General features: G+C 39.6%; 1 protein-coding gene across 5 annotated transcripts in view; it reads left to right on the plus strand.

The window, feature by feature from the left end:
- Nucleotides 1–22,886, plus strand: part of CHCHD3 (coiled-coil-helix-coiled-coil-helix domain containing 3) — a 298,150-nt gene that overhangs the window by 217,663 nt on the left and 57,601 nt on the right. The window lies entirely within an intron of this gene.

Consider the following 22,886-nt stretch of genomic DNA (forward strand, 5'->3'; position numbering starts at 1 on the left):
AACAGCCAAAGATTATTAAGAGTGCCTTCTAAAAACAAAGCCTTTGGTTAATCTAAATTTAATTCTGGAACTTGTTAGGTATATTTAGGAGTTCATTTAAATTTAATTTGCATAGGGTGAAAATAAGTTTTGACCTTTTAAATTGCTGGTTCAGAAAAGTCACATGTTCATTGACTTGTTAGCCAGTTTTTCCTCTTTTCTTCTGGTTTTGTTGCTGTTTTTTTTTTTTTTTTAGTTTGTAATATACGGATTTAAGAACAAGTGTCTGGATATCCACAAAGGCATCACAGACAGCTATCATGTAGATCTGCTTTTGTTTGTAATTAAAATGGGCTTAAATCCCATCCCCTTACGCTAAGCAAAATATGTAATTAGGATTTTTAATATATAACAACTTAAATATCTCTCACTGTAGGTTCAGAGAAGGTAATAGTATTCAATTAGAGGCTAAATGCCACATCCTACACAAAGGCTTCTAATTGTTTTGCATAGATGGTGATTCTTTTCATAAGACATTCAAGTTAATATAGTGATCTGGGAATCAGTATGTTAATATAGTGATTTGGAAATCACTGTACTTTAACTGTTAAGAATGTTATCTCTGGTGCTAGTCTGCTTGGATTTGACCCAGTGCCTCTGACAAGCTCAAATGACCTAGTACATTATTCCATTTTGGGGGGCTTTGGTTTCCGCATCTGAAAAATGGGGGTAAGACTACCAACCTGATGGAGTTACTGTCAGGTTTGCATGAGACAATCTATAGGAAGCACATAGCAAAGTGCGTGGCACGTGTTTCGTGTCAGTGCATGTTCTGTATTGCTGTTCCACATCTAAACTCCTCTCCCGTTCTGCATTAGCTGAGGACAGAGGCTGTATAGTGTGGGTCTTGGTGTTCTCCTATGGTGTCTTGAGTATAGTGGAGCTATAGTTTGAAGGAATTTATTTTTATGAAATAAGTGCATGTTCAGAAAGACTTTTACTTGGATAAAATAAGTGATGAAACTAAATGGAAAAATCTTACTTAAGGCCAGGCGCAGTGGCTCACACCTGTAATCCCAGCACTTTTGGAGGCCAAGGTGAGCAGATCACTTGAGATCAGGAGTTTGAGATCAGCATGACCAATAAGGTGAAACCCCATCTTTTCTAAAAATACAAAAGTTAGCTGGGTGTGGTGGTGCCCATCTGTAGTCCCAGCTACTTGGAGGCTGAGGCAGGAGAATTGCTTGAACCAAGGAGGCGGAGGTTGCAGTGAGCTGAGATTGCACCACTGTACTTTAGCCTGGGTGACAGAGGGAAACGCCTTCTCAAAAAAAAAAAAAAAAAAAATCGTACTGAACATCCTGTGTTGTGTAATGGAATCTGTAGGAATTGTTAACCTGTGAACCACCCCAAAGAACCTATATTGCGTTTTATCCAAGATGGTTATATAGAAGATAACACAAGTAAGGAAAACTCTAGCATCTTGATCATTTTGGCTCAGGTATAACTTTTTTTTTTTAAATGACATCACCTCTCGCTCTATGTTAATATGAACTATATTGGGAAGGCAAACATGAATTAATCTTTGGGACGTTTTACCGCTGTGTTTCACAGGCTGCTAAGCTGTGTTTGAACATTCAAGGGGGATTTTAGTAAAGTTATCAAGTACATTAATACATCACTTCCTTCCACTGAATTTACCAATGCTATCTAAGACTTTCATAGTCATGAATGAGGCTCTCTTGCAGATGGTAAACTGAGGCTACAGGGTATCAATTGAACTGATGAATGTTGCAATCTGAATATTTGTACATAGAAGAATTCGGCTCCCAGGATGTTCTTGGATCAGATTTAAGAACTATTTAGGAAAAATGTCTGTATTGACACTTAGCTAAAAGATGCCACTGATTTGTAAAGATGTTATTATTAGCATTTATACTCTTTCTTACCTTCAAAGTGATTTGATGGGATATGGGCAATATTAAATCAGGAAGGCTTTAGTTTTCTAATGTACAAACTCTGAGATGGCTAAAGGCTAGGAATTTATTTCTCTTTATGTAAGCAGTAGCTGGCACAATGCAAGGCTATTCATGCTTTGTTGAACTGAGGGCTAAAACTCAGAGAGTGGGTGTCAGAATTAGGCAAGGGCTGGCATACACCATCTGCTTGAGGGGTTGTGTTCGTGGCCGTGCAGAACTTTGCATTGCATCATTACTTTTGTTTTTTGTCAAGAATGAAAGATATGTCATAAAAATTGGCTCAAGGGAAGTGAAATTAAAGAGAAAAGAGGAAAAAAGAAGTGAAGAGGCTGGGTGTGGAGGCTCACACCTGTAATCCCAACACTTGGGGAGGCTGAGGCGGGCGGGTCACTTGAGGACTAGAGTTCAAGACAAGCCTGGCCAAGATGATGAAACTCCATCTCTACTAAAAATACAAAAATTAGCCAGGCATGGTGGCACGTACCTGTAGTCCCAGCTACTCCGGAGGCTGAGGCAGGAGAATCGCTTGAACCCGGGAGGCTGAGGTTGCAGTGAGCTGAGATCATGCCATTGCACTCCAGCCTGGCCACAGAGTGAGACTTGGTCTCAAAAAAAAAAAAAATAAAAAAGAAAGAAAAGGGAAGAAAGAATTGGAAAAGAATCAAAGAAAGCCCTACTCTGAATGAGCTCAAATGCATATCAGAGTACAGATCAGTGTGCTGGTTCTGCTTGTGGAGAGGCACTGTCCCAGAAGACGGGAGTTATCCTGTGACCTGCTGGGTCAAATAGGCTTTTGTCTGGAAAAAAGTAGTTGAGCCTCTAAATGACTTTACTCTCCTTCAGCTCTGATTCTTTCAACACAGAGGTAGCTAATTTCTAAAACCAGACCCAGTGGGATTGAATGTCTTGCCCAAGGTCACAAGCTGTTGGGCCCCTGTTAGGAAGTGCCCCCTGCCGTCCAGAGATCTTCGGCTCTAAAATAGGCTGCCTAGGCTGAGTACGATAGCTCACGCCTGTACTCCCAGCACTTTGGGAGGCCAAGACACATGGATCCCCTGAGGTCAGGAGTTTGAGACCAGCCTGGCCAACATGGTGAAACCCCGTCTCTACTAAAAATACAAAAATTAGCTGGGCGTGGTGGCGAGCATCTGTAATGCCAGCTAGTCAGAAGGCTGAAGCAGGAGAATAACTTGAACCGGGGAGGCGGAGGTTGCAGTGAACCAAGACTGCACCATTGCACTCCAGCCTGGGCAACAAGAGCAAAACTCCATCTCAAAAAAATAGATAAACAAATAAAATAGGCTGCCTTCTGAGATTTGCCAGTCTCCGTGTCATCAGCAGTGTTTCAGGCACAATGAGAGTCATCACTTGTCAGATATACTGTAAAGAAGATTCTTGCAAAAGGATTTGATTACCTGGAAGGTCTTTACACCTTGAAGTTCGGTGATTCTAGCTCCAGTTTCATGGATTACATAAGACAGCCTCTCCCTAGTTCCTTTTAGAAATGGATCTTTGAAAGCCTTTTATTTTCTATTTAAAATAGCAATTAGCTTTGCATCTCAGGTACTTTACAGCACACCACGTGTATTATTATTGTGGAATATTAGTTCACCAGGCAATAGCCCACAATTCTAGTTATATATGAAGTGGTGGCTCGGTGAAATAACGTTGCAGGTCCTCACTAAACCAAAAACTCCAGGAAGCTTCTTGTTGCAGAGAGACCCTCATTTTCCCAGCTGTCAACCTGACTGATATTTTAATTTTTTTGCCCTGTAGAAAACTTCAGTCTCTTATCCAATAGATAAATGAGTGAACCCCCAGGAAATGCAGCAGAATGTTTCTGTTTGCCAATGCAATGAATGCAGAAGCTAATAAATGTCTACTTCTATCAGGAGGAGGCGTGTAATGAGTAAATGATGAGAGAAAGAATTCAGGGAAACAAATGATCAATTCAATCTAAGATGACAAACAATTTCCTAATAACTTGGCCTCTAGTTGGAGAGAGGGCTTCACCCGGCACAGAGAATGCCTGTTGAAACTAAGCCTAGCACAAGGCCATTTACATTTAGCTGCTGATGGATTTGGTCTGGCTACATTTGGGTCACACTGAGCAATAAGCCGAGATTCTAACACAGCCGGGTTATTGCAGACTTTTCTTTGCCCTGTAATTTCTGCGAACGTGTACTAGGAAAAGGAATCATTTCAGAGCCCAATTCCCATTATTCACCCCTGATTCCATTAATGGTTCACATTTGTCTTTTCAATAAAAATCTTTTTCAGAAGTAAAGATCTAGTTTCTTTCTCTTGAAATGTGTTCAGATCACAGGGGTTGCACAAGAACCTCTTGTGTAGAGTGAATATGCTGTTCTTTAAAGCACTTTTGTGGACCTCACTCCTTAAATCCCCCGTGTCTGCCTCTGTAGGAACTGACGGAATGCATATACTTTGTCTGTCGTGGATGGGTGCATTCTTGGTTATAGACTTGGCTTGGAATGACTTGGACCTACACTAGGCAGAATACACAGTAAATGAGATGGGCCTTGGAAGGAGAGTTGCAGCCCACATCGAAGATGTGAGAAAGCCACATCATGCCAGACTGAGAGATCGTTTGACGAGATGCATTTTATTATCACCACTTTTTGGGATCTTTCTAAACCTCCCAGAGAAGCCACGTGGCAAAGATTGGCTACTAAATACCAGCAGTTTTCAGGGACAGATTTTCATGAATATTTCTAGAAGACTATCAGACTTGTTTACTGGTCCTCTATAGCTATCTTTTTCTCCCCCTTCCACCCCCTCCCTTTTTTCTAAACAAATATGACACATGCTGGCATATTTCAGTACCACACGAATGAAATGCTTTCCTACAGTTGAGGGGGTAAAACTTTTAGGTAGAGTTTAATGCAGGAAAATGCTAATGAGCCACCAAATAGAAGCTGGACAGAGACGATACTGCAGGGCTCTTAGACTACTTGGCAGCATATGAAATACACCTTAGAGACTCAGGAATCCTGCACAGTGCCTTCTGAGCTAGAGCCATTATACCTGAAAGCTAAGACTTTTCAATGTGCCTCTATTCACTTGCATATTTCTCTGCCAAATCTTTCAAAAAGGCCTTTCCTTTGAAATACAAAAAGATAAACACATCTTTGAAATAGATCAGTGATCCCTTTGCCACTTTTGAGCTTTCTCCAGTTCATAACTGAGATTTTTAACCCTTAAGACTGACTTTTCTGTTCACCTTTATAACTTAGCACTAGAGAAAACCGTGTCTCGATCATTATTAACATCTCAATTTGTGCTCATATTGATGAAAAGAAATTAAACTTCAGATCTGTGTATCATCTGCATTGGATCTTCTTTTTCTTGGGTATTGTGGTTCGGTTAAGAAGTAAATATAAACCCTCCACGGTCAACGAAACGCATGACTTCATGAAGTACTCTATAGGGTACCATCTACTGCTTTGTACTGAAGGAACTATAATATTTTAAATCTCAAGACCTAAGGCCTTGTAGCTCTGGACTTAGGGACTGATTTGTTTTTGGCATTTAATACCTTAGGGAACACCAGCAAATGTGTAATCTTGCTTAAATATACCATTCCTGGTAGGTAAAATGAAGGTGGTAGCCTCTGACTTTATTCCCGTCTTGGCTGGTTGTTATCATAAAATCAAATGATATGAACTTAGAAAATATTTAATTCCTAACAATATTTGCTTTCAGACACTCCAAGACTCAACCAGCTTTCCTATGCTTTCAACTCTTGCCCTGATAGACTTGTGTTTCCTGGTAGAGGAGGAATATCCAGAGCCTCCCCTCTTTCCAGAGGCTTTTGAATATGAGTGTTATAATGCATCGCAGTAGATTGCAAGCATTGGAATCACATAACTACATTTAAAAAAAAAAGTCTGCTTCAGGTCCTAGGTCCTTACTCTGTAGGAGTTGCATTCAGTAAATTATTGAGTGAATAAAAAATCAACATTGATGCACTTAACAAATGGCAGAAGAATTTCAGAGATACCAATAATAAATAAGGCTTTAGCCTTCATGATTTAAAATTGGTTTGCCTCCCAACCCCCTTTTAAAAATTAATCTCCACTCTCTCATCTGTATTAACCTCGTGGTTGTATAGGTTTGTACTGTGCTGAAATGGTAGATTTTTGTGTTTATATTTTTTGTTCTGGTGGAGAGCTGATACAGTTTGGAAAATCATAAGAAACTGTTGTGTAACTGTCCTTATTCTTGTATCTATTCTATTCACCAAGGGCTAAAACTTAAAGGAATTTAAACATTTCTTCTCTCCTTTTTTTCTTTTCTTTTTCTTTTTTTTTTTTTTTGGAGACGGAGTTTCGCTCTTGTTACCCAGGCTGGAGTGCAATGGTGCGATCTTGGCTCACCGCAACCTCCGCCTCCTGGGTTCAGGCAATTCTCCTGCCTCAGCCTCCTGAGTAGCTGGGATTACAGGCACGTGCCACCATGCCCAGCTAATTTTTTGTATTTTTAGTAGAGACGGGGTTTCACCATGTTGACCAGAATGGTCTCGATCTCTTGACCTTGTGATCCACCCGCCTCGGCCTCCCAGAGTGCTCATATTACACTGTGGTTCTTAATGAGTAAATCTGTCTTACTCATTTGTGTCACCTTTTATATGTCATAGGAACAAATTTTTAGATAAATTTTTATATATGTTACTGATTATTTTACATATTTCCAGACATGAAGCCTTTGAGTAGAAGTACATATCATAGAAAGGCATTTGAAACATGTTGCCATAAATTGTACCAATTTATACTCCTACTAGCAAATGATAAGGGAGTCTGTTTCCTCATTAACTCATTGACACTTAATACATCTGTGTAATAAAAGAAAGAAGCAAGTAAGACAGCCAATTTGTTAGGGTAAGATCAAATGATTTTACCAATCTTCATCTTTCAGATTCTTCAAATGCAACTATCAAGGAAATGTATGTGCTATAGACCTGCAGTCTAGGCCTTTCCCATCCTACTCCCCAGTCAGGAGACTTAAAAGAACGGGATTTTCTGTTAGGTGAAATTTCAGCTTAGAAAATAATACAATTCATCCAAGACATCTGATAGTGCATGATGCCAGTGATAAAAGTAGATTCACAAATGAGACACTGTCTTAGATGGTAGTTCTGTACCCCTTGCCTGCACCCATCCCAAGACTGTCTTCGTTCAATATAGATATTAAGCGTGTGTGTTAAAAGAGCTCTGTCTCCCCAGGCTGGAACGCAGTGGGGCGATCTCAGCTCATTGCAACCTCCGCCTTCCAGGTTCAAGTGATTCTCCAACCTCAGCCTCCCAAGTAGCTGGGATTACAGGCACATGCCACCATGCCTAGCCAATTTTTGTATTTTTTAGAAGAGACGAGGCTTCGCCATGTTGGTCAGGCTGGTCTCAAACTCCTGACCTCAGATGATCCACCCACCTCAGCCTCCCAGAGTGCTCGTATTACACTGTGGTTCTTAATGAGTAAATCTGTCTTACTCATTTGTGTCACCTTTTATATGTCAAAAGGTGACACAGATAACTTCCTGAGGCACAGTGATGCTTTGAGCGTACGGATGCTTTGCTTTGAGTACACCATCAGAGCACCTCCTCATTAAGGCTTCACTTGTCACTCTGCAGCGGCGAGCCGGAGTTGTTTCATCTTCTTATTCACTTACAGAGATGTGCACAGTCTGGGATTCTGAGTTTGTTTGTGGCACTCGCCCTTTATGAGAGGTGTGTATTTTCTGTGATGCTGGCAAAGGTATTACTTCTGAGCAAATAGATTTGAATCTGTTGGGGTTACAGCCCAGCTGGTGCCGAGGAACACAGCAAGCATCATGCCTGTGAAAGAGTTTAGAGGCTTGCTCTATCTTCAGGAACATTTTTCTTAAGTAGATTTTCTGAATCAGAATGAATTATTTGTGTTGGCCTCTATTAGAATGTCCCTGTCTGGTCTCGCTAGAGATGTGATGCGATCTTATTTTAAAAAGTCAGGTTCTAGGCAAAAGTGGGAGGAAGGCAAGCTTTGTCTTGGTCTGTCCAGCCTACTCACAGGATTCCTTTCTCCACCAACACTTCTCCTTCCTCACAGGACTCCTTATGTAGTCTACACACTTAACTTTTGTTCTGGAAAGCATTCTTGTTCCCACCTGTTGGTTATGGAAGGAAGTTAATTGATAATTAGCTAAAGGGTAATAACTGGATTCACTCCATTTCTCAACCTGGATTCCAAAGAAATAATTCAAGGTCTTCTAATTCTCGGTGAGAATCTTTAAAATTTGTGTTCTCTGTCCTATGGTTATTTCTATGATTACTATAATCAAATTTTCAGTCAATAGGATGGACCTTACACATTTGAGAAAAACTAGGTTGGATGACAAAAATATCTCCTTTCTGTGGTATTTACACTGTAATATGGAGCCCTTGAAGACTAGAAAGACAGCCAAACTGAAGCCAGTTATCCTTGTGTACTATCACTGGTTAGCTGTTTGGAGCTCTCCATCCAATAGCCTTTCGAGGTATCTTCAGTCTTCCATTCCTAGGACCTACCCTGGCCTGGCCCTTATTAGTTCTTCAGCAGTCGTGCTTCTTGAATAATGAATTTTAGGTCAGCTTCTCTGAGGCCTGGAGAAGGAGGTAGAATGGTAAGCCAATACCATCAAAATGAGCGTCTGTTATAAATCCCTCGGATTACCTATATAAAATGATGAATGAATGCAGGGCTACACAGCGCTGCTGTTAAAGGAGCTAATGTTTGCCTGCATCGTCTACAGTGAGGTTGATCATTTATGGCTTTCCTCTTGGCCCACCATTTTCAAGAGGAGTCTGCCTGCATGTGCTTGCACCAGAGCTTATGGTCAAGCAAGCACAAGAGAGTTTGTTTGTTAGATTTATAGAGTTCCTAGTCATGGGAGATGATCAAGGAGACTGGGGGTAAAATGGAGTGCATTCTCGAGATGTGTTGGCAATACAAATGTGACACTTTCTGTACAAAGCCATCCAGTGGATGTGCTGTTAAATGTGCATGTGGCATCACCTCATTGAGCACTTCCCAAGGAAGACTTATGACCTAGAGAGTGACTGTGTCACATCACACAGCCCTAAGAGAGTGGGAGGTTCCTGTGCAGGTACCATGCTGTAATTTAAGAGTTACTCTAGAGGTCTTGCAAGACATGACAGTAAATTCTTGTGATAACTCTTCTGATAACTGTGAAATTGCTTTGTCTCACCCTTGTAGAATAAACAGTGAGACATACAACCATATCAAGAGCAGAAAGGTCTCAGGTGTGTAATATAGAAGTCCAAAAGGTGAATGTAGATGACTGATACTGTTTTATCACAGGGAGAAGAGCTACGCTAATAGAAAGATTTGAGACCTTTTATTGGGATAATTATTAAAAAGATTAATAGAAAAATTAATGCCTTATATATGGGATAAATGAGAAGTCTCAATCTAAGCATGGAAAATAGAGAAAGGATTAGAATCACTTTCCCAGTAATATTTAATATTACGTATTAAATATTAAATATTATTTAATGCATGATAAGAATCTTTCATGCATGATAAGAATTTACTTGTAATACCTGATGGAAATGAAGGCATATTTTTCTTTTCTTTTTTTTTTTTTTTATTCTGGCAGGTTAATCATGTTTATTCATTGTACATTTTATTTTTTTTTTCCCCATTTATTTATTTTATTGCATTTTAGGTTTTGGGGTACATGTGAAGAACATGCAAAATTGTTGCATAGGAACACACGTGGCAGTGTGATTTGCTGCCTTCCTCCCCATCACCTACATCTGGCATTTCTCCCCTTGCTATCTCTCCCCAGCTCCCCACCCCCACTGTCCCTCCCCTGTTTCCCCCCAACTGACCCCAGTGTGTAGTGCTCCCCTCCCTGTGTCATGTGTTCTCATTGTTCAACACCCACCTATGAGTGAGAACATGAGGTGTTTGATCTTCTGCTCTTCTGTCAGTTTGCTGAGAATGATGGTTTCCAGGTTCATCCATGTCCCTATAAAGGACCCAAACTCATCGTTTTTGATGGCTGCATAATATTCCATGGTGTATATGTGCCACATTTTCCCTATCCAGTCTATCATCGATGGGCATTTGGGTTGGTTCCACGTCTTTGCTATTGTAAACAGTGCTGCAATGAACATTCGTGTGCACGTGTCCTTATAGTAGAACGATTTATAATCCCTTGGATATATACCCAGTAATGGGATTGCTGGGTCAAATCGAATTTCTATTTCTATGTCCTTGAGGAATCGCCACACTGTCTTCCACAATGGTTGAACTAATTTACACTCCCACCAACAGTGTAAAAGTGTTCCTATTTCTCCACATCCTCTCCAGCATCTGTTGTCTCCAGATTTTTTAATGATCGCCATTCTAACTGGCGTAAGATGGTATCTCAATGTAGTTTTGATTTGCATTATACATGCCCATGCTAAAACCTTAAATTATTATAGAAGGCTATAAAAGAAGGAAAAATATCTTCTCACATCTGTAACAACTGTTCCTGGCAGAACATTCTGGATATGTGAGTGCATGTATTTTTGCTTATCATTTTATAAAATAAACTATTCAAAGTGTTTTGTACTTGTCTGTTTTCTTCTTGGACCTCTTTCCATATCAATACTGGTGAGTTCCTCTTATTCCTAAAGGGGTCAGAATAAACCGATACAAATAGAGAGATGAAGCTTGAATTGTCTGACAGAAATAGCTAGAGAAATTTAAAGGAAATAAAATCACAACTAACTTAAGAACTGAATATGAAGGGTAGATACTCCAGAGAAATATAGGGCTTTAGAGACTCATTAGAAAAACTACTTCCTGGAAATAAAATAATTCCACATAGTGATCCAATAGCACTATAATTCTTTACTAATTATATATTTATGTGATTTTTAAATTTCTGTCTGTCTCCCTCATGATACCGTAAGTTTCAGAAAAGCAGGGCCATGCATCTGTTTGCTCACCATTATATTTCAAGTTCTTGGCCCAGTGTCTGGCACAGACCTTTAGTATTAATAGAATTAAAAACATGAACAAATAAAAGGAACTTAGAATGCCAAATGAGTTTTTGGTGCAGTTGTTTTTTAATTGCCTAGATGAAGAAACTGAGGCATGAGGTAAGGTAACTAAGGTTATCCTTGTGTACTAGCAGAGCTGTCAGTGAATCCAGGATTTCTATTCTAATTAGAAAACTTAAAAAAAAAAAAACCTGAGACTCTTAATTAGTGAAGTTTCTAAAGCTCCTGGAATAAAACTAGAAATGCCAGAAGAAGCTCTGAATAGCTCTGTTTCTTTATATGAGAAATAGTAAAGATGGAACGAAAGGGTAATTACAAAAGCAGTTTATTAATTTTGCCAAGGCACCCAGGAGACAATGGGGTTTTCATGAAATGTGACTTCCCAGAGATGGTAAGATTTGATGCCAGAGTTAAACATGGCTTTGACATTTTTTAATTCTTCCTGTTCTTTGTTGGAAAAGGAGAGAGCCAGAAGGAAATGGAGATTTCTGACAAATAGAAGCGAAGCATTACGGCAAAGGAGAAAGATGCTTTTCGTATGTCATTGCATTTGACTTTATTGAAGTTATTCATGAGATGTACAAAAAGCAAATATCTTAGGGCTTACAGAAGGTCTATTCCTGATTACTTTCACCCTGTCGATCATAAAAATAGAATAGCTGACATTAGAAGTTGATTTTTCTCTTATTTAATAAAAGGCTGACATGGTGGCTTCAGTGTCATCAGAGCCCCAGGCACCTCTTGTTCCACTTCAACACCCTAACACAGGCCTTCTCTCTTTAAGGTCAACTTATGTCCCAAGGTGGCTGCTGGAGCTCTGGCCATCACATCAACATTGCAGACTGGAAATAAAGGGCTGAAAAGATTCCCTGTCGGCTTAGGTCAGCTACCTTTAAGCAGCCTACCTGGAACTCCCATATAACACTTCTGCTAACAGCTCAGCCTCACTGGAAGCAAGCTTGGAATTTAGTTTTGTTTACTATATACCCAGCTTAAAACTAGGGTTATCTAAGGAGGAAGGAGAGATGTCGGGATAAACCAGTGAGAGTCTTGTTTCCATAGGGAATCTTAATTTGTCTTGACTGTGGAATGACATAGAATTTTTGATTCTTTAGAAACTGCTTACTTGGTTATTTACTATAGATTACTGGTGATATGGATTTGAAAAAAAAATAGGGCTGAGACAAATTCACTTATTCATATACCAAATGATTAGTAGCAGAACTCGAGATAAAAAACTAGGCTTTTGCATCCAATGCTTAGATAAAGCAAATAGCAATGTGGATGTTAGATACTTAGAGATGCAGTTTGAATCCATCTGCTTGATGATCGTTCCTCAGGTCCATGCATAGTTGCATAGGTAAATTAATGGAAATCCAGGCGCTTTGGATTACCTAGGGAACCAATGTTGTTGGCAGGAATGGTACTGTGATTGAGAACCTCTCTGCCTTCCACAAGGAGAAACCAGGCTCTGTGCCAAGTACTGAACTTACGTAGCCCCCCGATAACATAAAGAAAGATAAAGTCCTTGTTTTAGATGTTAAAAAAGTGAGACTCAGCTTGAATAACCCAAACCATTTCTTGGTGTACCTTTCAGAAACAGTACTGGATCGGATATACTGTGAATCTGAACTGATGTTGGCAATTTGCAGACTATTTAAATTAGATTTGATTTTCCTATCTGAGGACAGCATTCTCCTGGGGGTGTTCAGTAAAGACGGAGGTAGGGGGATAAAGGAGAGAGTCCAGTGAAGTGGAATGAAGGCCTGGGTTTAAGGAGTTTCAGTAATAAAAGGTTCTTAAAGGTGCTAGCCACTCTATTCGGAGGGCTACTTTTCTTACCAAGAATTTCAAATTCCTTCTACTTTTCTGCCCACCTGTAATAGATTTCAGAGTATAGACATGAGAAAGGCAGAATTCAAACCAATCATTAGGCTTTCCGATAGAAGAAATATTAAAACTTCTAGACAAACTAAATTTGAACTATTGCAGATTTTAAAAAATCACCACCATAGCTTTTAAAGCTCTGGTAAAAAATGTAGTTCCATTGCAATGTCAATCTCTTGATTCTGTGTAATTCTGTAAAAAGACATTATAGTTGACAAGTCTTGAACTCTTTCTGAACACCTGATGCCACTGAGTAAATAACTGTTTCAAAGCTTCTGTGCCTGGAATTGTATCTGCACTGCCATTAATGCAGTGTTAAATTGGGTCCCCAAGTACTTAACTCTCACCTTGGGGTAAACATACTTACCTACATCTAGCTGATGGTGTATCATAGTTCCTGGGTGAGGATTATAACAAAAGGTACACTTACGACTTTTGAATCTGGCTACTCAGCAATGGGAATTGCTCTTTCGACATTGGTGTTTGTGGCACCCTGGACCTTTGTTGGAATTGGCCGGCCACATGGAGTGACACTTGTGTTTGCATGTGTCGTAGGAGGGAGAAGAGGCCTACAGTTGTTAGCAGAAAGTGTAGACCAGTTTAGAGACAGGACAGTCTCACCCTCAGCAAGTGTGGTATTGTACCTTGAAGGTACAAGACCAGTCTTGCTCCTGCCACCATTCACTCTGTGCTAAGGATCTGTGGAGTTTCCACAGTCTTTGAATGGACAAGCAGTCGCCTCACTGTTCCCCTCTAGGAAATAGTGTCAGGCCACCAGAATGTAAATTGTACCTCAGCTCTTGTGTGTTATATTAGTCAGGCCCTAATCTCTGTATGAAACATTCTGTAAAAGAGCTGACAAGAACCAGTTAACAAATGTTTCTCAAGACCTCTTTGATTTGTTCTTTTCTTACATGCAATGGGTATGATCATACTAGTTATAATAAAACAAGATTCAGAATCTGAGAAAATATTGCATGAATACTGTGTGCGCATGTGCGTGTTTTCTTTTGATCTAATTTAGAACTTGAAAACAGAAAATTTTCAAATCTAGCAATAATGCATATCTGTGCATGTGCCTTTTAATATACGCTTTTAAAAGTGAGACTTTCTGAAAATGGAAAATGGCAGTGTATTGCACATTCAAAATCTGGGCCATGGCCAGCCCAAAGAAACTTGGGAATGATGCCCACTCTTGTTGATTCCCGTTTCCTTCCTTAGGGTCTAGAAACTTTGTTCTTGGGTATGAGAATATCAGATGGTAAATCCCCTTACACCCCAAATTAGAAGTTTAAGGGAGATTGGAAAGAAATCTTGGAATATTGCATCTAAAATCAACCCACATTGTTTTGTACTTGATTTTGTGCTGTCACATCAACTCTCTGTGGCAGGTACAGTAAATTGGCTTAGTAAACACCCATTCCAAATTCTTCTTCCTTCCTTTTTACCCTAGAAGTGAGAAAACAAGAGTAATCAATTTCTGGCCGGGCACGGTGGCTCAAGCCTGTAATCCCAGCACTTTGGGAGGCCGAGGCGGGTGGATCACGAGGTCAAGAGATCGAGACCATCCTGGTCAACATGGTGAAACCCCTTCTCTACTAAAAATACAAAACATTAGCTGGGCATGGTGGTGCGTGCCTGTAATCCCAGCTACTCAGGAGGCTGAGGCAGGAGAATTGCCTGAACCCAGGAGGCGGAGGTTGCGGTGAGCCGAGGTCGCACCATTGCACTCCAGCCTGGGTAACGAGTGAAACTCCGTCTCAAAAAAAAAAAAAAAAAGTAATCAATTTCCTAGCCTCCTTTGTAGCTGGGATTCCTAGCTTCCTTTACATAATATAATTGTAGCCAAAGAATAGAAGTGCTCTTGACCTCCGTCTTCCTCCACCCTGAGGACGTGGGCGTAATGACTGGAGGGGCAGTAGCTATCTTGAACCATGAGGACAAAAGTCAATTGCTCAGGGTGGCTGAAAGGGAAGACAGAAGAGGGGGCCTAGTTATTTGTTGATACACTCAGATAATTATATCAGCTCTTAGTTTCCCATCCAGATTTCTTATTATATGAGAAAAATAAACCCCTTACTTGTTGAAGCTACTATTTGGAGCTTCAACTGTTACTGTACTATTACTGTAATTGAACACATCTTAAGTGATACACATTTCCTTTTTGTGGTAGCATTGCAGGCTGAAGTGTTTGTCAATTTGTCGTAGACATAATAAATGTCATATTTCATGTCATCCTCATTATAACATTATTTCATTTACTTTAGACTTGTCTCTATCCCATCCTGTCTTAAATATGAGCAGCAGTCGAAGTGCTGTTGAGAATTGCAGGTGTCACTCTCACATTATTTCTGTAAGTTTGTGTGTGCTGTAACTTTGCTGATAAAGTCTGTTCTTTATAAGAGCACAGAGAAAGAGCATCATCAGTTAGCTTTTACTATATAATGAGCTGCCACAAACTTAGGGGCTTAAAACAGCTCCCATGTATTCACATCCTGATTCTGCAGGTTACCAGTTTGGACTGGTATCAGCTAGGCTCACTCCTGCTGAGCTGGCTGAGGTTTGGCTGCTCTAGGATGTCCTCACCATGGATAGCTTGTAGTCTCTCTTCCTCTCACAGGCTAGCCTGGGGTGATTGACATGGCACTGTGCAGGGTTGCAAGAGAGAGGCCCAGCTTTGAAACTGGCACACATCATCACTGTTGTCATATTCTGGTGCCCAGAGCAAGACACAAACACAGCCCAGACTGAGGGGGTAGGGAAGTAAACCCCACACTCTCATGATGAGAGAAACTGTGAAGTCATGTTGCCACAGGGCACGAATATAGAAAAGAGTCAAGCATGGTGACCATTTTTGCTATCTACCACCAGACACTGAGAGAACAGGGGAGAGGTATAGCAACAATTTCCTTAAAGGATTTCATCTCAGATTTCTAAAATTCAAGATAATAGCATGCCCTTCTTTATTAATACTGAATAAAAGGTGATCCCATCAGTCATCATCAGTTTTGGAATCGGTTTTCAATATTGCCAATTACTTTTTGAACATCAGTTTAAAAAATAACACATAAGAAAATGTCATTTTGAGAAAACAAAAGTTGCCTGGCAGAAAGTGCAGGATTGACATGTGGTTGGACTTTTCTTTAATTCAGCATTTCTCATGGACCCATTTTAGGAGAGTCCGTTTCCTCCAGAGGTTCCATGAGCAAATCAAGTTTGAGAATCATGAACAGTATTTCTCATCATGTAGAGTAAAATTCAAGGCCTTGGGAAGTCTTGGCATTAAAGTACTTTGGCTGTTTAATTTAGTTAATTGGATTTCATTAGTGATAAGGTCAAATGTTGTTGGTTTGATTTTTATATGGGCTGGTCAGTTAATTCTGTAGCTATTAATGCTCTTGACACCAGCCTGCTATTGTCTTCTTATTTCCTGTCCGTCCTAAGGAACAGAAAAACAGAACAGGTAAGCAGTGTGAGCAACATTCACCAGCGTCTGGTTAATGGAAGAAAAGGCTTTTGTTTTAAAGATTTAAATTTTTATTAAAATGGCTTTAAAAAAGAAAAACCACCCCATACTATACAGCTTTTTTTTCCCTGTTCAAATAATTTTTAATAACAGGTAGCATTCCTAAGTCCCTGGTACCTCACAGAATTTTACATATATTAGCTTATTAATTCCCCAAAGAATCCTATTAGGCAATTATTATTACACTATCCCTGTTTTACAGAGGAAAAGTAACTGTTGAAGTTGAGTAACTTGCTCAGTTTCACAAGGGTAGGGCCATGGTTTGGCGGTCTGGCTCTAAAGTCTATATTCTTAACCACCATGCTATACTGCTAAGAATCGCTCACCCAAGGACAGAGTTCTGTGAACAACAAATGCATATGTTTTACAGGAAACATACTTAAAATTATGTACAATGGAGCATTCAGTCTCCCCACACAGTTTGTTGCCTGTGTTTTCAGTAATTGATCCACGGTGCCTTAGGTTGGAATGTGTTTTAATACAGAAAATCAAAATACCTATTGTTTCCAATGATGCCTTGTCGGTTAATATAGGTGACAGAAATATCTTCCAAATATAGAGAATTATATTGTTGTTTTAGATATAGTTCACCTCCTAGGAGCTTACTTCGCCTATCTTTGACAAGGAAGAGCAAGTCTTTATCAGACTGTTGATACTGCTAAGACATCTAAGAGGTACTGTCATTCTACTTCATTCTACTTTAAATTTATGAAATCTACCTTCTCAAAGTCTTGGTGGAAAACATGTTTCTTTTTTTTTGTTTTTTGTTTTTTTGAGATGGAGTCTCACTTTGTCACCCAGGCTGGAATGCAATGGCTGGATCTCAGCTCACTGCAACCTCTACCTCCTGAGTTCAAGTGATGCTCCTGCCTCAGCCTCCTGAGTACCTGGGACTACAGGCACATGCCACCATGCCTGGGTAATCTTTTTTTTTTTTTTTTTTTCCAGTAGAGATGGGGTTTCCCTGTGTTAGCCAGGATGGTCTCAATCTCCTGACCTTGTGATCTGCCCGCCTCAGCCTCCTAAAGTGCTGGGATTACAGGCGTGAGCCACCACGCCCGGCAGGAAAACATGTTTTATGTTTACATCAAAGAATAAGACTTTCCGTTTTAAAGAAAGAAATTATTAAATCACACCTTTGATATTTGAATTAAATCACATTTACCTGCCACAAATGTACATTAATAGTACCACTGGACAAATCATGTCAAGTATTTTTTTCTGCTGTTTATGGGGCAGGACAATATGCAGAGTGAATATGAATGAAGATATTTTTTATTTTAGGCTGTAAAGGACCTTATAGGCACAGAAGTGGTATGTCGTTACACACAAAAAAATGATTATACATTAGAAGATCACCTTGTAAAATCATGGGCATCTTTGTTTTCAGACACATCTTGCTCTGTTGCTGAGGCTGGAGTGCAGTGGCACAATCTTGACTCACTGCAACCTCTGCCTGGGTTCAAGCAATTCTCATACCTCAGCCACACGAATAACTGGGATTACAGGTACCCGCCACCACACGTAGCTAATTTTTGTATTTTTAGTTTAGATAAGGTTTCACCATGTTGTCCAGGCTGGTCTTGAATTCCTGGCCTCAAGTGATCCTCCCGCCTTAGCCTCTCAAGGTGTTGAGATTACAGGCGTAAGCCAACACGCCCGGCCCTCTTGTTCTCTTTAGTTCTCCTTTTAAGGTCATCTTAACAGGATTTCTTCCCCGCTCCGTACACTCTGAGGAATTACCCTTAGCAAATTTGGGAGGGAATATACACATCTTTGGAAATGAGTGTATGGTTGTTCCTTATTTGAAGCACAGATCATACAGGTCTTGCAATTTAGCTATTTATAAATGACCAAACCAAAAAAAAAAAAAAAAAAAAAAAAAATCAATGTCTATCTTACTACAAACTGTAGGGTTAACCAGAGAAAACAGTTACAATGATGACATTAAAGTAATAGTCATCTATACTTAATAAACAAGATAGCAGCATGTGCAGCCTATTACCATCCCAAGATAACACAGATAACAAAAGCAACCGTTCCAAAAATGGTTGTGCTCTTACCTCTCAGTCCCCATTCAGGGTAGGAACACTATAGTGTTGCTAGGCAGTGTGTGGTGAAGACAGAGTTCTTGGAGCAGTTTGGGGTCCACCAGTGATCTGCCAACAACATTGGCAGAATCGCTAATTTGCAGTACCTTTGTAAAGATTATAGCTACATTTAATTATGAAAAGTGGTTATTTGCCATCATTCTTCGAAAACACTGATTTTTTTTTTTTCACTTTGAATGGCAAGCTAAATACTATATTATTCTTGCATTGTTCTAGAAACCCCATAGTTTACAAATTTAGTGTGTGTATTCAGAATCACCCAAGCTGCTTGTAAAAAATGCAGCGTCCTGGCCCCATCCCCAGATATTCAGGATGTGGCCCAAGACTCTACAGTTTAGCAACTCCGCAAGTGATTCTGAGGCAGGTGGTCCATAGACCTTGAACCAAGGGCTAGCAACCAAAATTAGCCAGGCGTAGTGGCATGTGCCTGTAATCCCAGCTACTGGGGAGGCTCAGGCAGGAGAATTGCTTGAACCTGGGACGTGGCGGTTGCAGTGAGCCGAGATCGCACCACTACACTCCAGCCTGGGCGACAGAGCGAGACTCCATCTCAAAAAAAAAAAAAAGACAGAGAAAGAAATTAATGCACCATCAGAATACCGTAATAGTCATTGCTGCAGACAGGACTCACCAGTGGATATGAAGAAGTGATGGATGAAACTTTGAGAAGAAACAGAACGTTTGCATCAAAGTATCTCCTGCAAGATATCAATTACAAAAAGGAAAAATGGTAGCTTTGTTGTGGAGAATCCCCACAGACACCACTTTAATCAGATAATCAAGGTAATCAATCAAAAGATCTTTTGCCATAATGTAGCCCCTGAAATTAGGCAGGAGAAGGGCACATTGCTTCTGTAGATTTCTTCCCAGTAGTGCAAAAATGCTAACCATGAGAAAACACCAGATGAGCCCAAATCTCAAGTCTGTGATACAAAACATCTGACCAGTATTCTTTGGAAGTGTCAAGGTCATAAAAGACAAGGAAGATGAGGAACTGTTATAGATTAAAGGGGACTAAGGAGCCATGGCAATTAGATACAACATGGGATCCAGGGTTAGGTCCTGAAACAGAAAAGGAACATGAGCAGGAAAACTGGAAACATCTGAATTAAGTCTGTAGTTTAGTTACTACTGTTGTAACATTGTTAAATCATTACTTTTGATGATTGTATTATAATTATCTAAGATGTGGACATAAAGGGAACCTAGGTAAAGGATATATGGGAATCTTCTATTTTGTGCCTATTTTCTATAACTCAAATTTTTTCACAATAAAAATGAAAAGAGTATGTTTGCTTAGTATTGTCTATATACGGCAATAGTTTAGTATTGAAGAATATATACAATCTTCACTTAGCTGACCTCTTCAGGATGTACCTGCCCCCCCCCACCCCTGCCATACACTTTATTTCTAGCCAAGCGAAATCATGTATTGTTAACCCCTTTGGAGGAAAGTGAGAGTAATACAATTTTTGTCTGGATTATAAAGTATTTTAAACCAACGTAATAACTAGCTGCATGCCCACACCTCATTTGAAAAAATACAGCAACACAGCAAAGCCCGTGTTCCCATACTTTGTGGCATCCTGCACTTCTTGTACACTTCCGCCACACCCTGTGACCCTTGCCACTCAGAGATAATCAGTGGAACTTGATGTTTACTATTCTTGTTCATTACTTTTCACTTTTCCAATTTTGGCATCAGATGTATCCTACCAATCAGTTCTACAACATTTTTGCTCTGCATGTTTGTCTAATTCATTCCTTATCTGTATGCTATAGATTTTCACTGTACAAATAACCAGTATTTATCCATTCTCTCACTGGAAAACATAATGAGTATTTTTGTTGGGTTGGTGGTTGTTGTTGTTGTTGTTTTGAATGGGTGCTGTTTATTTTTAAAAGTGTCTTCTGAGGCTAAAGGAGATCTCTACTCTTTCTGAACTCCAGAAACACTTACCTGTGACTTTGAACTTGGCATTTGTGACTTTCCATTATAATAATGGTTCTTTTCTCCCATGTCAGATGGAAAGCTTCTTGAGGGTCTGATTCCCAAAGATGGATGTTATTGGGGCAATAAGAATTTAATTTTCATGAATACGTAAATACTTAAATAATGAAGTAAACACTGTCATAGATTTTGAGAATACTTGTGTTTATTCCCTTGGTTGTTACATGATGTTGCCTCCTGGAGACTTTTCTTTATTGGAAAGATTTATGCAGTGTTGGAAACTGGTCACTGAGGTGGAAGTATAGAGCATAAATAAACCCTAAAGCTTTAATTTGAGAATTATGTGCTAAGTTTGCAAGTAACGCAGGTACTGGGGTGTACATGCGTGCGCATGTGGGCACGCATGTGTGTGTGTTTTAACATCCTATAGGAAAGTTGATAAAATTAATAATAATTTTACCTGCATTTGGTATGGCAAAGCAGAGAGGAACTGACTAATTTACATTACGGCAAACTCTTGATTTTGTGCACATTCTTAATAAAAAGTATAGTATTTACTTTTTACCATTTAGAATCTATACCTAGAATGGAATTACTCTAATTATTTTCCTCCAAAATTATTTTATTTAGATGTTGATCTACTCTGTAAAAACATTTAACAGATTTCACAGCTCTCTTGCCTATCTTATTTGACTTCTTCAACAGCTTTGGCAGAAATGAGCAGTGCTAATATTTTCATCCATAATATTGGATAGATGGAACACTGGAAGGGAAGTTGGTAGAGATTAAAGACGTGCTCAAGGTCACAGAACAGTACCAGAAACCAGATATTTCAATGTAGTCCTGTTTCTGTCCAGATACTAGTTTCAGTGCTTAAACTAAGCAAAAGTATTAATTAAGATGTTGTTGCTTAGCCAGCATTTTAATAGATAATTTAGTAACATAATACCCACTCGACAGTTCATTAATCTGGGAGTTCCCTGCCTTTAGTGAGAGTAACTATTGTTAGTGATTAGTAACTGCCTTTTTGCTGCCTTCTTTGTTAGAATGGTTCAAAGGAAAGCCTAAGCCAAACATTGCAAAAGAGCACGTTGTGACTGGTGTGTAGTTCAAAGGAAAAAAAATCTTAAAAGTGAAACAGATAGGAAGGTGTGACATAACCTTCAGTTAAGTATCTGAGATGACAAATGGTTTTTTGATAGCTTGAGACCTACAGAGGAATTAAAACCTCTCAGCAGATAGACTAGTGCAGTTGATCACTCAAATTGCAATTTTATAAAATGCAGAAGCAGTACACTTAGAATATTGTCTTCATGTCAGAAATGCACCTTTGTGCTTGAAAATGATAAAAAATTACAATCGATCCTTAGAACTGTTCTGTTCATCTTTATTGATCAGGTGCAAGAAAGATAAATTGTGGCCCAAATAAGATTATAGTAAATGTTAGCATCGTAGGGGACTATAGGTTGATAGAAAGCCATTCATCATCTCAAATGGTGACCTGTCCGTGGCTCCAGCCACCCTGAGTCTGCTGTCTAATCACATACCTATTGATTTTATCTACATCCAAGAATCCTGGATGTGACTGTCATTGGACAACCTAGATTGTTAAATGCAAAGGGGTCGCTGGTGTGAAGAGGATTTCAGCTTCATTTTTTCACCGACCAACAATGATTTATTAAAAAATAAATGATCCCAAGCCATGCATGTGAAACCTGAGTGATTAGAGGATGAAAGGTACACAGTTGACCACTGTATTTTTGTATTTTGGTGGTATTTGTGGGGTTTTTTTTTTTTTTTTTTTTTTTTTAAATACAGTGTGTTTTGCAGGACATTTCATTGAGTCTCAGGGCTCATGGGGTCATTTAGGCCACCTCCTGCAATAAGACCAGTTCCAGTGTAGCTAAATCAGAATGGATACATTTTGCTGCGCCAGGAAAGGCATTACTTTGCCATTGCATCTTGGTTTATGTTGTTTCTGTGTCCATTCATGTTAGTAGTGGAAACGTTTTTTATTAAAATTATCTAAATGTGCCCCCTTGTTCCTACTGATTAGTCATAACTGTTGCTGTTCTTGTGGTCATGTGAAAATGATAGAACAACTTATACTCCATAAAGAATATATCTTTTTTTTTTTCTTTTTGAGACAGAGGTTTGCTTGTTGCCCAGGCTGAAGTGCAATGGCATGATCTTGGCTCACTGCAACCTCTGCCTCCTGGGTTCAAGAGATTCTCCTGCTCAGCCTCCCCAGTAGCTGAGATTACAGGCATGCGCCACCACACCACGCTAATTTATTTATTTTTTTTTAAAGTAGAAACGGGGTTTCACCATGTTGGTCAGGCTGGTTTCGAACTCCCGACCTCAGGTGATCCACCCACCTTGGCCTCCCAAAGTGCTGCGATT

Source organism: Sapajus apella, unplaced genomic scaffold (assembly GCF_009761245.1).
Source record: "Sapajus apella isolate SASKATOON/1434 unplaced genomic scaffold, GSC_monkey_1.0 scaffold7, whole genome shotgun sequence".
Taxonomy (NCBI): Eukaryota; Metazoa; Chordata; class Mammalia; order Primates; family Cebidae; genus Sapajus; species Sapajus apella.